The following is a 14,062-nucleotide window of genomic DNA, read 5'->3' on the forward strand; positions in this document are numbered from 1 at the left end:
GAATTTTCGAAGCTAGGCCTTCAGCAGCCACCCCTTTTGTGCATTTTAACTGCAAGTCTGCCAATTTTATAACCATTAGCAGAGGCATCTAAGCACCAAATATCAGCACGATCAAGCATGTGCCAGGGGCCCACACTCCAGCAGGAAGCCAGTTGCTAATAATCCCATGAACCTCCTTATCCTTTTCTACTGTGGGAAAGATGTCCAGGGGGGGTATCTTGCTCAAGGGTCATCCAAAACCTAGAGCTGGCACTGCTACAATAATTACCTGGCCATTTCTTATCTAGAAAAGAGTAACATCACCCTTTTTGGCTTTTGTTTTTTGGCCATATTATTTCCCCTTTCTGAACATCTTCAGAAAGTGTTATGAGAGTTAATAAATGCTCTGAGTTCTTAAAGGCCATTGCAATGCCATAGCTGCATTTTGTAATTATCTTGTGGAATTTGAGAAGGATAAACCAAGCCAAACTCCATTGACTTGTAAAACTTTACACAGACTTGTAGAACTTTAAAAATACAGTATATTCACCTCCAGGTAATAGTGAAAATCGCTGTGGGAAGAAGAGGAAAGATGGGTATTTCCAAAAGTGGCACCTTTTCAATGCAGCACAGGTTATTGAACAGCCCATAATCTTGGAGGCTTCACCATCTGCTAACTCATTTACCACAAACAGACCTTATCCAGTCATACCTAAAACAGCCTATAGGCATTATTTAGTCAACACATCTTTCGCTTGTCTTCACAGAATTTGACTTTTGTCATGGAAAAAATAACAAGAAAGTCAAATCCTGTTTGTAAATTCCCCCAAGGGATACATGATTACGAGTGTCTGCATTTTTGCTGTTGTCCAAGATGATCTTGCCTTTAAAGGTGCTGATTTTCAACAAGATTTTTGCAGCAATTTGTGAAATTTCTCAAAAATGTCTGTGCTTCAGAATGGCCACCCGAAACCATGATTACTTTTTTTTAAGGATAGTAAGGCAAACCCACCTCACATACAGTTGTTCTAATGACAGGACTGCAATGAGATCACCGCGGAGTCCTTTGCAGTTCTAAAGAACTGTATACCGTAGATACTAACTGGTGGTTATGACTTATATTTTTAAAATATTTGCAACTAGTGCAAAACTGCTGATAACTTTCTGGTTCTCGAGGCCTCACTGGCTTGCAAACAATGCCCCATGGTGGTGAAATAAAATTATGACATTCTTTTATGCATGTCTTATTCTAGTCTGTGCTATGGATGTGGCTGCTGCTGAGCATTAGACCATTCAAAGCCTGCAGGAAAAGAACGGTCTGCTTAGTTAAAATTAATATGAAAGATGCAATCCTTGTTTAATCACCACCCAGGGGCAGAGGAAGGGGTGTGCGGTGGGGGCGAGTCACCCCGGGTGTCACCACCGAGGGGTGTGTGTGAAAAAATGCCAAGCAGCACTCACCGTGGGGCCTGCAGTGCGCCCAAGCCATCTCTTTCTTGGGAGAGATGCGGTGGCTTATGCACGCAGGCTCCGCTCTGCCCAAATGGTCCACCCAGTGGCATAGCGTGGGGGGTGCAGGGGGGGCCGGCCGCACCGGGCGCAACATCTGGGGGTTAGGGTTAGGGGGCGCAAATCCAGGGGTTAGGGGGTGCAAATTACTTGCCTTGCCCCGGGTGCTGACAACCCACGCTACGCCACTGGGTCCACCCGCTGCCTCCCCCTCAGCTGTAGGGTGGCTGAGTGGGAGGGGGCAGGCAGACTCCTAAGAGGCCCCCATGGAGTGTCCTGCCCCGGCTGGCCCCACCCCACAGGCGGCTGGCCCTGCCCCTGGATGCAAGGCACACATGCCGCCCCAGGCGCCCAATTGGCTTGCTCTGCCGCTGTCACACACCCCAACCACTGCTTCTTGGACCTTGTTGTCCCCTGTGGTTGTCAATAGATTCAGCCTTAAATATGCTCTCATAGGCCCCTTCTGGCTTCCTTTCCCCCTTTCCTCAAGCCGCATCCATCTCCATTGCCCTCTTAGTCTACTTTCTCAAACCCCTGCCTCCTCACTTTGCCTTGCCTCCTAGCCGTGAATTTGACCTTGGAAAGAGAAAGGAGTTTGAAGACTGCCCCAAATACACAGTCCTCTTGCTTTTAACTGTGGATCCTGTTATAAGAGCATTAAGATCATAAGGACATCTCATGTTACCTAACTGTGGATGCGCTGAAGCACATTGTGTGAGCTGTGTTTTGTTTTGTGTAGGCATATTCTTTGGTTCAGAGTGGCTAGGAGCCTTCCCACCCATGTGTGCACTCCCTGGGCCTTTCCCCCACTGTTTTGGGCTGCCAATGGGAGGGCACCGATACAGCTCCTTGCGTCTGCACACCCCCTACCTTCATTTTGTTTTCATCAGCCCAGAGGAAGGGAATCTACCTGCTTTTTCCCACCAGTTGTTGCTGACAGTGGCGTAGTGTGGGGGGGGCAGGGGGCCCGGTGCCCTAGTCTCACAATCTGGGGGTGTGCAAACCAGGTGTCCCCCCAATGATCCCTGTCATGCACCCCCTGAACAGTGTCGTGTCCCTGCTTGCTGAGTGTTTGTTTGTGGTATTTTATTTTTAAAAGCAGCTCTTTTGCACAGAACTGCTCCTGCTCTCTCTCTCTCTCTCTCTCTCTCTCTCTCTCTCTCTGTGTGTGTGTGTGCGTGCGCGCGCACAAATTTGATATATTGAAAAATGAGTAAACAAGTAAACAAATTCCTGTGTGCATGCCCGCAAGAGCTATCAGGGTTCCTGGCCTAGAGCGACACAGGCAATTTTTGACTGCTCTTTTGTGCAATTCATTGTAGGGTTTGAGATTGCAAGCCTAATGGGCTAGGGTAGCCATTTATGAGGCTGGCCACTCAAGAGGAATAATTGCATCACCAAAAGTGGACAAAAGAAGGTGCCAATTTGCATAAAAGTTATATGCGCAGAAGCAAATTTAAAAATGACTTCTGCAGTTTAAGTGGAAATATAGTGCATATCACCATAGTGGGCAAGACTGAGACCAGTTGACTTGTATGTCCACTCATCTCCTCTCCAGGTGGTATCTGTTGATGGGCAACTTGAAGGTCCCTGTTCAACCTTCTTATGCTTCTTTGTTTTAAAACCAGACTTGGACCCAACAGCTTTCCAAAAAGAGGGCGGTGAACCTCAGGCCTGGGGTGTGTGAATGTGGCCCTCCACCCCTCTCTCTATGACCCTTGGAACTCTCCCCAGTCTAAGCCCCTGATCTGAAGGCCACATTTCTCACTGGCCCTGCTCCACACAGCCCTCAAGTGCTTTTTCCTAGCTAGAACGTGACTTGGCTAAGATAATGCCTCTTGCTTGCCTGCATGGAGGATGGAGAGGTAGAGTATTTGATGGTTGAACTACAGTTGTACCTTCCTTGGAAGTCGAATAGAATCTGTTCTGGAAGTCCGTTCGACTTCCACATTGTTCAGAAACCAAAGTGTGGCTTCTGATTGGCTTCAGGAAGCTCCTGCAGCCAATGGGAAGCCACAGAAGCCACGTTGGACGTTTGGGTTCCAAAGAACTTTCGCAAACCGGAACACTCACTTCCGGGTTTGTGGTGATTGGGAGCTAAAACGTTCGAGTACTAAGGCGTTCAGGATCCAAGGTACAACTGTATTAGATTACTGTTCAAAAGTAGGAATCACCTGTCTTGGTCCACCCATGTTCACTTCTGTCCACACCCATCATTGGCATGTGGTCCCTGGAAAGTTGCTTTTGGCCTGAAAATTCCCCCTCTGCTCTGGTGGAATAGAGGACTATCCAGTGACAGCTCTTCAAATAGAGGAACGTTCTGTGTGAAGTATAATACACATGGCCACACTACAAACAGTACAGTCCTTTACTCAAAAGTAAGACCTGTTGTGGAGAAGGGGGCTTATCCCAGAAAGCACTGATGTGTAGTTGTTTTGCATCATGTCAATTTAATTTTGGAGAATATTGTCTGTGCTGTTTTGAATTCCATTCTTGGTCACTAGGTGTCACTGGACAATTTAATTTGAGGACTGATGACAGTTCAGTGACAGCCGGGGGGGGGGGATGCAAAGCAATTGTGATTAATGCAAGGAAACAGTTGTATCACTGGGATAAAAGCTCATAACATAAATAATAAATGCTACTTGAGAAATAGCAGATACAACCCTAGATTATGAAACAAAAGATGTATGAATCAGCCAACGTCATTTCAAATCCGTGAAAATGCAAATAAAGGAGAACTTAATTTGAAGCTGGAAATAATTAGGTAATAATAATAATAATAAGTTTTACAATCAAATTTCTTCTTTGGAGAACAAAAAAAAAATTAATTACTTTTTTAAAATCCTTGGATAGATGAGATAAGTTCATTCTGAAGCTGTGTGTGTTTGTGTGAGAGTGTGTGTGTGCAGCGCAAGAACTATTGTGGCTTTATCTTCCAGTACTGCTATGTAAAACTTATGGCGAAGTGTGCTTGACGTTGAACAGAAGTGGCACATTCCCTTTCAAGAGACTTCACAGTCAGTCAAAGAGTCAGTTCACACATTACAGAACAGGTGGAAATCTGATGCACGTACAGTACATGTATTCCATGCAATGTCTATTCCAGGGGAATATAATTTCTAGGAAAAGACGGGTGGCTGTGATTCATCTACAACAAATGAGAAGGATACCTGTTGATTCAATTTATTTATTTATTTTAATTAGTAATTATATTGCACTATCAGCTCATATAAAGGAACGCGGGTGGTGCTGTGGGTTAAACCACAGAGCCTAGGACTTGCCGATCAGAAGGTCAGTGGTTCGAATCCCCGCAACGGGGTGAGCTCCCGTTGCTCAGTCCCTGCTCCTGCCAACCCAGCAGTTCGAAAGTACTTCAAAGTGCAACTGGATAAATAGGTACCGCTCCGGTGGGAAGGTAAATGGTGTTTCCGTGTACTGCTCTGGTTCACCAGAAGCAGCTTAGTCATGCTGGCCACATGACCCGGAAGCTGTACGCCGGCTCCCTTGGCCAATAAAGCGAGATGAGCGCCGCAACCCCAGAGTCGGCCACAACTGGACCTAATGGTCAGGGGTCCCTTTACCTTTACCTATCAGCTCATATAGTGCGTTAAATTGTGGGTTCCAGGCCAGAAGAGCTTACAAGCAAGTGCCAAACTACATGTCATACTGGGTGTACCATGATTGATTTCTCAGAATATTGTATATCTTTTTGGTTTCTTAAATTCAGACATGGGGAGAGGGGCTGCTAATATAATTACGGAGCAGTGCAGAGAAATCTACCCCCTCCCCCACCATCTTCCGTTTACAGTCACCTTATTCCAATCTTCTGCTGCTTTGCAAGGGGTGGGAGAGAGATAAAGACATGATGAAGATGCCTGTGTTTCTTTTCCTCCACAGCTTGAAATAGTAAAGCAGACTCGAAAAACAACACATATTGAACAGCTTAGATAAGTCCCTAACTCGGTGCTGTTTTTGCAATCAAATTATGCATTTACTTAAAAAGAAAAAAAACCTTCGGCCACTGATCTCTCCTGGCATGTGTCATGTGGCCCTAAATTCAGAACTCTCATGGGCACAGAGGGCATAAGGGGATAGCCATAATTTACGAAAGACTAGAAGTCATAAATTCTTGAGAAAGAAAGAATTCTCCATGAGAGAAAGACAAAATTTCTACAGATTTTGCTAGTGGCTGTTAAGACTCTTCTTTTACAAAAACTGCAACATTTCGAAACTTTATTTACTGACTGTGCCTATGGCTTTTGCCAAGTATGTATCTGGATGTGATTAAATGGAGGTGTAAAGCAGGGATCAATGTACACACTTTGTAACTGCATACTGTTCCACAATATACTGGTAATGTGACCTCTTCCAATTAGAGAAATGTGTGCTTATCGCTGATATATTAATGCTGATCTGCAAATTACAATTAGGTGTTTAATTAGCACACATTGAGGCACCCTGAATGCCTCATTAACTGATAATGTAAATTATCTGACTGAATATTAATTATCAACATTTTGTAACTTGACCCTTTGCTTGGCTGCAATAGTGAACAAGCACGGAACAATTAACTATCTCCTATGACCCCAACTACGTTATCAGGCTATACAGGTTTTATGCCACTTTAGGCTTCTTCCAAAGAATTATTGGAATTGTAGTTTGCTAAAAGTGTATTGACTTCTCTCTTAGATATCCCCAGAGCCTTCTCATGAAACTGCAATTCCCAGAGTTCCCCTTCTCTGGGAAACTAAATGACTTAAAGTCTATTTGTGGAGATGCTCACTGTAAAAATAGACTTTCGTTTGAGTAAAAGCAGCGGGCCTCTCCTCTCCTGGGGAGGAATAACATGAAGACACCTGTTATTTATATCTTGGTTTGTTAGATTTGGAATGGTCAGACTCATAACCGGGACCTGTCAAATGTTTCTCTCATTTTAGATCTGGTGTAGTGACTTTAAGTGTAATGAGAACCAAGAAGTCATTGGTTCAAATCTTGCCTTTTAACCACACACTCAGCCTCCCCCTAAAATCAGGAAGTGACAGCTCAGCTCCTTGTCAATATTTTGTCCTTTGTGTCTTGGACTGGATGACTTCCTCCTGTCATTTAACTGCATGCATGTCCGTTTTGAAAATTGCATTTTATTTCATAAACATATGTTTTATTCGGAAAATAGTCCTGTATAGGTGTCTGCTGAAACATGACAGCTCGAGATGATTTCTGTGCAAAAGAACAATCCTTCCACATGAAAAGAACAACAACGGGGAATGCATTTTATTGGTTTTTAAAATTCACAGTAAGAAACGGATTCAGCCAGGCATCCTAACCCCACTTGCCTGGGAGCAAGCCCCATTGAATTCAGTGGGAGTTAACTTGGAACAGGCATGGTTAGGGTTGCAGCCTCCATGCATATGGTCTTCTTCTAGCAACGAACAACTTACACAAAGTCAATAAATAGCTCTTCAGGGAAAAAAGAAAAGCAATAAGGCACCTGTCGGGACAGTGGCAATTGTACATCAATGAATATGCAAATGACAAAAATTGCAAAGCAATTTACGTATACATTTTCATATAATATGCAAAACATTGTAGAGAACTTAGTTGAAAATCATTAACAGCAAGAGTCCATGTGATGATTGGGGTTGAATGGGTGTACTGAAAGAAATCTAGCTGAATATCCATTTTGAGAAGATTCCTCCAACATCCCTTAAATACACAACAAAATATGTCCCCTCCCCTGCCTCTAACATAGACAACAACCCAATGCCACTGAGCATGCTCAGTTCTCATTGGGGGTTTTTTTTGGGGGGCTCCTCCCAGCTTTGCTTCTTCTCCTTTTCAATGATAAAGATTATTGTGCTTCTGGAAACCTTGATTCTGGTACTTCCCTTTTGGGGGTGGATAGTGGCATTTTGCCTACCTTAGCAGAGTGGAGGACCTACATTTTTTAGGCCCTGAAGCTTGAACTGTTGTGTGGGCCCCTTTGGAACCAACAACAAGGTCTGGGCACCCAGGGTTATCAGGGCTTTTTTTCAGCTGGTACTCGCCTGAACTCAGTTCTGGCATCTCTCAGGTGGGTGCCATTGCTTTTCCAAGAGAACAATGGAGGTGTTCGTGGTGAGTTCCAGAAACTCTTTTTCTAGAAAAAAATAGCACTGATTATAGTTGTATTTAACTTTTTGGGTATTGTATAGATATTAATGCTGGAGGAGACTCTTGATACAGGAGGAGACTCTTGAGAGTCCCATGAACTGCAAGAAGATCAAACCTATCAATTCTTAAGGAAATCAGCCCTGAGTGCTCACTGGAAAGTCAGATCCTGAAGCTGAGGCTCTAATACTTTGGCCACCTCATGAGAAGAGAAGACTCCCTGGAAAAGACCCTGATGTTGGGAAAGATGGAGGGCACAAGGAGAAGGGGACGACAGAGGATGAGATGGTTGGACAGTGTTCTCGAAGCTACCAGCATGAGTTTGACCAAACTGCGGGAGGCAGTGGAAGACAGGAGTGCCTGGCGTGCTCTGGTCCATGGGGTCACGAAGAGTCGGACACGACTAAACAACAACAACAACAATAGATATTAAGCTATGTATGGATGTATACTGCTGATTATGTTCTATGTCATAAACTGCCCTGTGGTCTTGCAATAAAGGGCACTATATAAACTGTTTAAAACATTCCAGGCCCCATTGGCATTCTAAGAGAAGGATGTGGGAATGTGGAGAACCGAATTTAAGATTGGAAAAATGTGTTAGCGTTCTAGTGCACACTCGGTACTTACTGGACTTCTTCAGAATTTATTTATTTTTTGCAGGTGTAAGGTGTGCATATGGTGCTCAATCCCAGACACATTAATAGATTTCTCCATTGATTTTTATAAACAGCCTTGACTTTTCCCCCCCTGGGAACATTAAAAATAGCTCCTCCGTGTGAATCAGGAAATGAACTATCCAGACAAAGGGATTGTTTTTCTCTCAACCTTTCCCCCCATTCAATCCTTCCTCGTACCTGGTTTTTAGCCCCTGCCCCAAGCAGTCATTCAACATCCTGTAAACACAAAGCACCCTCAGTCTTAGCTGGGTTGTTTTGTGCCTGGGGTGGTGGTGTTTTGGCTACATGGGCGATGGCAATCATCTCTGAATAACAGGAAAAGAGGGAGTGATACCCTCCACCAGTGGATCTGAACTTCAAAGGAGGCCTTTAGTTCCAAAAAGTGGAATCTAACTGGGAACATCGCAGGTGCCTTTTATGACTTTGAGCAACAAGTTGAGCCAAGCTACCATCTTCCTGGAAGGGGCAAGCCATATCCCTAACTACCCTGTAACTCTATCTTGGACTGTGGCACTTCCAGAAATATTTTAGCAACTGGCAAATCTAAACTGCTGGCACCGAATTCCTTCCTGATAATGTTACATTCTGGAAGCTGTAAAAAGAGAAAAAGAAAAAAAGAAGTTTTGATATTTCGAAGAGGCCACAAACAGAAATCCAAATAGCACTTAAAATATTAACTGTACAAATGTATCTAACTTAGCTTAATTTCATCTCTTTCTTATTTAGTTTTCATCTGACTATGCTGTCTCTCCTCCACTCCCCATCTCCTTGCTTTCCATCTAATTGAATTGAGTGAAGCTATGGAATTAACGCTGCATAGGGGAGATATCCCATGTTGTGATTTTTGCTTTGTCTACACAATCTAGGAAATATGAGACATGGTCCGGATGCTGCTGAATTTCTTCAGCTCCCATCTGCCCCAGTCAGCATGGTCAATGGTCAGGAATAACGGGACCTGACATCCAAAACATCTGGAGGACACCAGCTCGAGAAAGGGTGGCACACTAACCTTGTGATGTGCTGAGTCCTCATGTGATTTCCTCCCCTCATTTCCAAAACGTATCATGTGCAGGTGGCGTGTTAAGTATCCTGCTTTCCACCTCAGGAGGACACAGGAAGTTTCTCAGTCAAAGCTTTGGTCCATCTTCTAACTCAATATTGTGCTTATTGACTAGATCTTTAGGATTTCAGAGAGAGGACATCCCAAGCTCTCATGGAGATATCAGGGATTGAACCTAGAAATGGTCTATGACAGCTGCTAAGCTATGGCCCTTCCATTAGTTATCCAACCCAAGAATGACTTGGTGTGCTCTCCTAATTGAGTGGCAAGTTCAAATTCACACTCAGCCGTAAACCTCACTGGCTGACTTTGAGCCTATAACTCTCTCTCAGCCTAAGGTGCACTGTGCACTGGGAGCGATACATGTACAATTGGAGTTCCTTGAGAGGAAAGGTTGGAGATATATATATATATATATATATATATATATATATACACACACACAGTGATACCTGGGGTTACATACACTTCAGGTTACATTCACTTCAGGTTATAGACTCCGCTAACCCAGAAATAGTGCTTCAGGTTAAGAACTTTGCTTCAGGATGAGAACAGAAATTGTGCTCCGGCGGCGCAGCAGCAGCAGGAGGCCCCATTAGCTAAAGTGGTGCTTCAGGTTAAGAACGGACCTCCGGAACGAATTAAGTACTTAACCCGAGGTACCACTGTGTGTGTGTGCGTGTGCGTGTGTGTGTGTGTGTGTGTGTGTGTGTGTGTGTGTGTGTTGTCTCTCTGTTTTAATGGGCTTGGAGGGGGGGGGAGCATGTCACACTTGCCAGCAGCTTTGGAAACACTGCTTTGCTCAAACTTGATAGAAGGAGCATTTTCAGAGTCTCCATCTGTCTCTTCGGTTGAGCTGGAAGGACCGCAAAATGGGCCTCAGTAGAACATACCTTTTAAAAGAAGACGGGTGTGGTGAAGGGGTAACCCAGGGCTGATGCTCTTTCCTGACACAGTGCAAACACTAGTACAGTACCTTGAGCATCTCTGTGATCGCTCTCACCTGCAGATTGCAAGGCAATTGCCCACTGGACCTGCTGCATTTGGCACATAATGGGTTGCCTATCCAATATACAACCAGACTTTGGGTTGGTGCGCTTAATTCAGTTTTGAGTTATCCAGACAAGTGATCTGCCTGGAACAGAGGGGAAGAAATGCATGCAGCAGGAAGCAAGCAATGACGCCACACAGCAATAAAATTACAGTCTCAGCTAATAACCTTCTTGCTGCAGACTGTTTGAATTGTTCCAGCCCACTCTTTGCTAGTCATTGTTCATGACTTGGGGTCATTCCGTCTGCCTTTGCTCTCTGCTTGAATGGCAGCTGCTTCAAACAGGAAGGCTGTGTATCAAAAGCATCATCTTGCCTGCACAATATCAGTGAAAATATTTTTTATGGTTGCACATTTGTTGTTAAAAAGGCCCTAGCTCCCCTTTCCCAAAACCTTGCTAGCAAGGGAAGTAATGGCCCAACTCAGCATTTTTATTTACAGAACTGTTAGCTGCATAGAGTCTTTCACCATTCTGCCAGCTGTCATCTAATTATTTTTTATTTTAGTACAATGTCATATTCTAAAAATGGTTCACATGTTTCGTGGCTGATATCCAGCTATTCCTTATGAGGGGGACTTACCATTTTGTCAAGCAACATGCAACAGTACAGGAATTAAAACTGTGGATCTTAAGCTAGTATTCGGTTTCCACCTTAACATTCACACAAGAGTATTCACTACAGCTAATTTTCTTTTATTGCTTTGAACTCATGCAGCAGCAGAGCAGAAAGAGAACAGGCTGTCAATTCCTGGATGTCATACGTCTGCGGAACTATTATGCATGGCCTATTATTTCCAGCAGACTGGCAGAAGGAGGCAACCATACAGAATCTCCCAAGGCCACATGAGGGTCACTGTTTCACTGCACCCAGGCAGCTAAATAGTCAGATAAAAGCTTCATGGCCTAGTTAAGGTACAAGTGTTCCCAGTCCAGCTGTATAATTTATTATGGCCAAGTGCATCTCTGTGGTGCAGTAACAGCACTCAATGTCTGAGCAAGTATGCTCACATTTATGGAGAAACTCCTACTCCAGTTGTATCTATTTTCCAGGGACATTCCCGGATTTACAGAAAGAAGCTGTCCTGGTTTCTGATTTGATCCTGATATGTCCCGCTTTTCCTCAGAACGCCGCTATTTTCATTGGATAATTTTTTGAGGGTGTGGAGTTATGTAACCCCCAAGCCAAGGAGACAAGTAACTATACAACCTTTAGAAGACATCTGAAGGCAGTCCTGCACAATTTAATAATTTTTTTATATACATTGGAAGCCGCCCAGAGTGGCTGGGGCAACCCAGTCAGATGGGCGGGATATTCTTATTCTTATTCTTATTATTGACATCCCTATTTTTGTCACATTAGTGTTGGAGGATAAAAAGGGACCCCTGACCATTAGGGCGGACCATGAACGAGACTGGGGTTGCGGCGCTCATCTCGCTCTATAGGCCAAGGGAGCCGGCGTACAGCTTCTGGGTCATGTGGCCAGCATGACTAAGCTGCTTCTGGAGAACCAGAGCAGCGCACGGAAATGCCGTTTACCTTCCCATCGGAGTGGTACCTATTTATCTACTTTTACTTGACATGCTTTTGAACTGCTAGGTTGGCAGGAACAGGGACCGAGCAACAGGAGCTCACCCCGTCGCGGGGATTCGAACCGCCAACCTTCTGATCTAGGCTCTGTGGTTTAGAACAACAGCACCACCCACGTCCCTAATGTTGGAGGATATGCTATTGCAAAAAGTCAGTTTTATTTTTTAAAGAAAATGATTCAAACTAGTTTTCTGCACAGCCATGGTTAATAAACAGAATGATACATTGAAATGCGTAAATGCCTAATTATACCTTGATGGCATATGTTCTCTCTTTTTTTAATGCATCGATAGCTAGTATTCAATTTTGCCGTGAGATGTAATAAGTCCTGCTCTTTCTGCCCCTTAAAAGTTGGAGCCATATATGCACTTATCTGGAGATTAACTCCAAAGAACTCAGTAGGACTTGTTTCTGAATAAGCATGCAAGGTACATAGGAAGCTGCCTCACACCACTGGTCCATTTGGCTCAGTCTTGTCTATGCTAATTGGTTGCAACTCCCCAGGGTTTCAGACGGGATATCTCTCAGCCCTCCCTGGAAATGCCAAGGATTGACGATGGGACCGCTTGCATGTGTTCTCCATAGAGCTATGGCCCTTTCCTAAGTATTGGGTGGGCCACGCATGTGTCAAAACCTCTAGCCATTGAGGTGTGTGTGTGTGTGTGTGTGTGTGTGTGTGTGTGTGTGTGTGTGTGGCTGTTCTGTCTGCAGAAATATGTCGAATCAGGCATGCAATGCTTGCAACTTGACCTCCGAGCAAACTCCTTGGCAAAGTGCCTGGAAGCTTTATATAGTTACCAAAGATTGCTTGTTAAAATGTGATATTTTGGGACTCATCCTTTCCTGAAGGCAAGGCTGGAATTAACCACTTCCCCACATAGTCACTTTCAGCTTTCATGCCTTTGGCAGTGTTGCCCTTTTGCCTTCTCGCTGCTTGCAACAGCAAACTTGTCTCTGAGCACTGCTTTCTCAGGAATACACACGCAAACACAGATATATACAGGCTAGTTAGCTGACTCAAAATGACAGGAGATTAAATTAAAATCCTGTTGATGATGAAACATTACTTACAGTCTAAGCTCCATTTTATTATATATTCGTTATGCCCTGCCAGTTTGCAATAAATGCAAACTTGAAGTCATTTTGACATATTATTTGTTTATTCCTGACATTTCTAACCTGCTCCATCAGTCACACAGCTCCCGCTGCGGCTTATGAGAGATAAAATAATATAAAACAGGAAAACCCCCAGAATGAAACAACATCGGGGGGGGGGGGAGGTAGGCTGGAGACTGTACTGATATTAGCAACTCCCAACACCAGCAACTCTTTGATAAAACAAAAATGCTTTTAATAATCATTCATAGATATCAACTGAATGACCCTGTTAAAAAGAAAAAGAAAAAAGAAATCCAGCATTTGTGACAGATCTGGAATGGATCCTCAAAATTTCCATTTGTGTGAAAACTGTTTGAGCGTCAATCCCCTTCTCTGTGGAAGGTTTTTAATCATGTTTTCTGTCAGGCACGACAGAAGACTGAGAAACCGCTCTCTCATTCTCAGTCATGCATACAGATGCTGATATTCTTCCAACATATTGCCCATGACAGTGATCATTAGCTGCAGATAAATTTTAATCACAATAACCAGGTTCATCACAGCTCAGGCAGACACAGAAATGCAATGGGGTCTTGGAATGAGCCCATTTACTGGTTGGCAGCAGTGGCGGACCTTGGGGTCTCAAATTTCAGTGGCTTCCTGTGTGACACCAAAATTTGATGGCCCCCGCCTCTCCCCTTCCATTCTACAGCATAGTTATGGCACCCCGTGGCTTCATGCCCAGCTCAATTGAAGCGGTCATGCTCCCCTAAATCTGCAGAGCCCACCAATGGAACTAGTCTCAGACTGGTCACATCCAGTCATTGGTGCGGATGGGGAAAAGCACACTTATTCTCCCATGTACAGTTGACTGAAGGTGTGGATAGTAAGCTCCAAATTTGCTGCAAAAAAGCAAAAAGAAAAGAACTATTTAGATAAGTGAAGA

At 44.1% G+C, this 14,062-nt stretch overlaps 1 long non-coding RNA gene across 1 annotated transcript in view; it reads right to left on the bottom strand.

Annotated features, from left to right (window-relative positions):
* Positions 1–7,808: 7,808 nt before the first annotated feature.
* LOC307226040 overlaps positions 7,809–14,062 on the bottom strand; it is a 41,359-nt gene continuing 35,105 nt past the window's right edge. Inside the window, exon 4 of the long non-coding RNA XR_013843283.1 lies at positions 7,809–8,910. This is a non-coding gene — a long non-coding RNA (uncharacterized lncRNA). The remainder of the gene's footprint in view (positions 8,911–14,062) is intronic.

Source organism: Podarcis cretensis (genome assembly GCF_951804945.1).
Source record: "Podarcis cretensis genome assembly, chromosome: 10".
In the NCBI taxonomy this organism is placed as follows: Eukaryota; Metazoa; Chordata; class Lepidosauria; order Squamata; family Lacertidae; genus Podarcis; species Podarcis cretensis.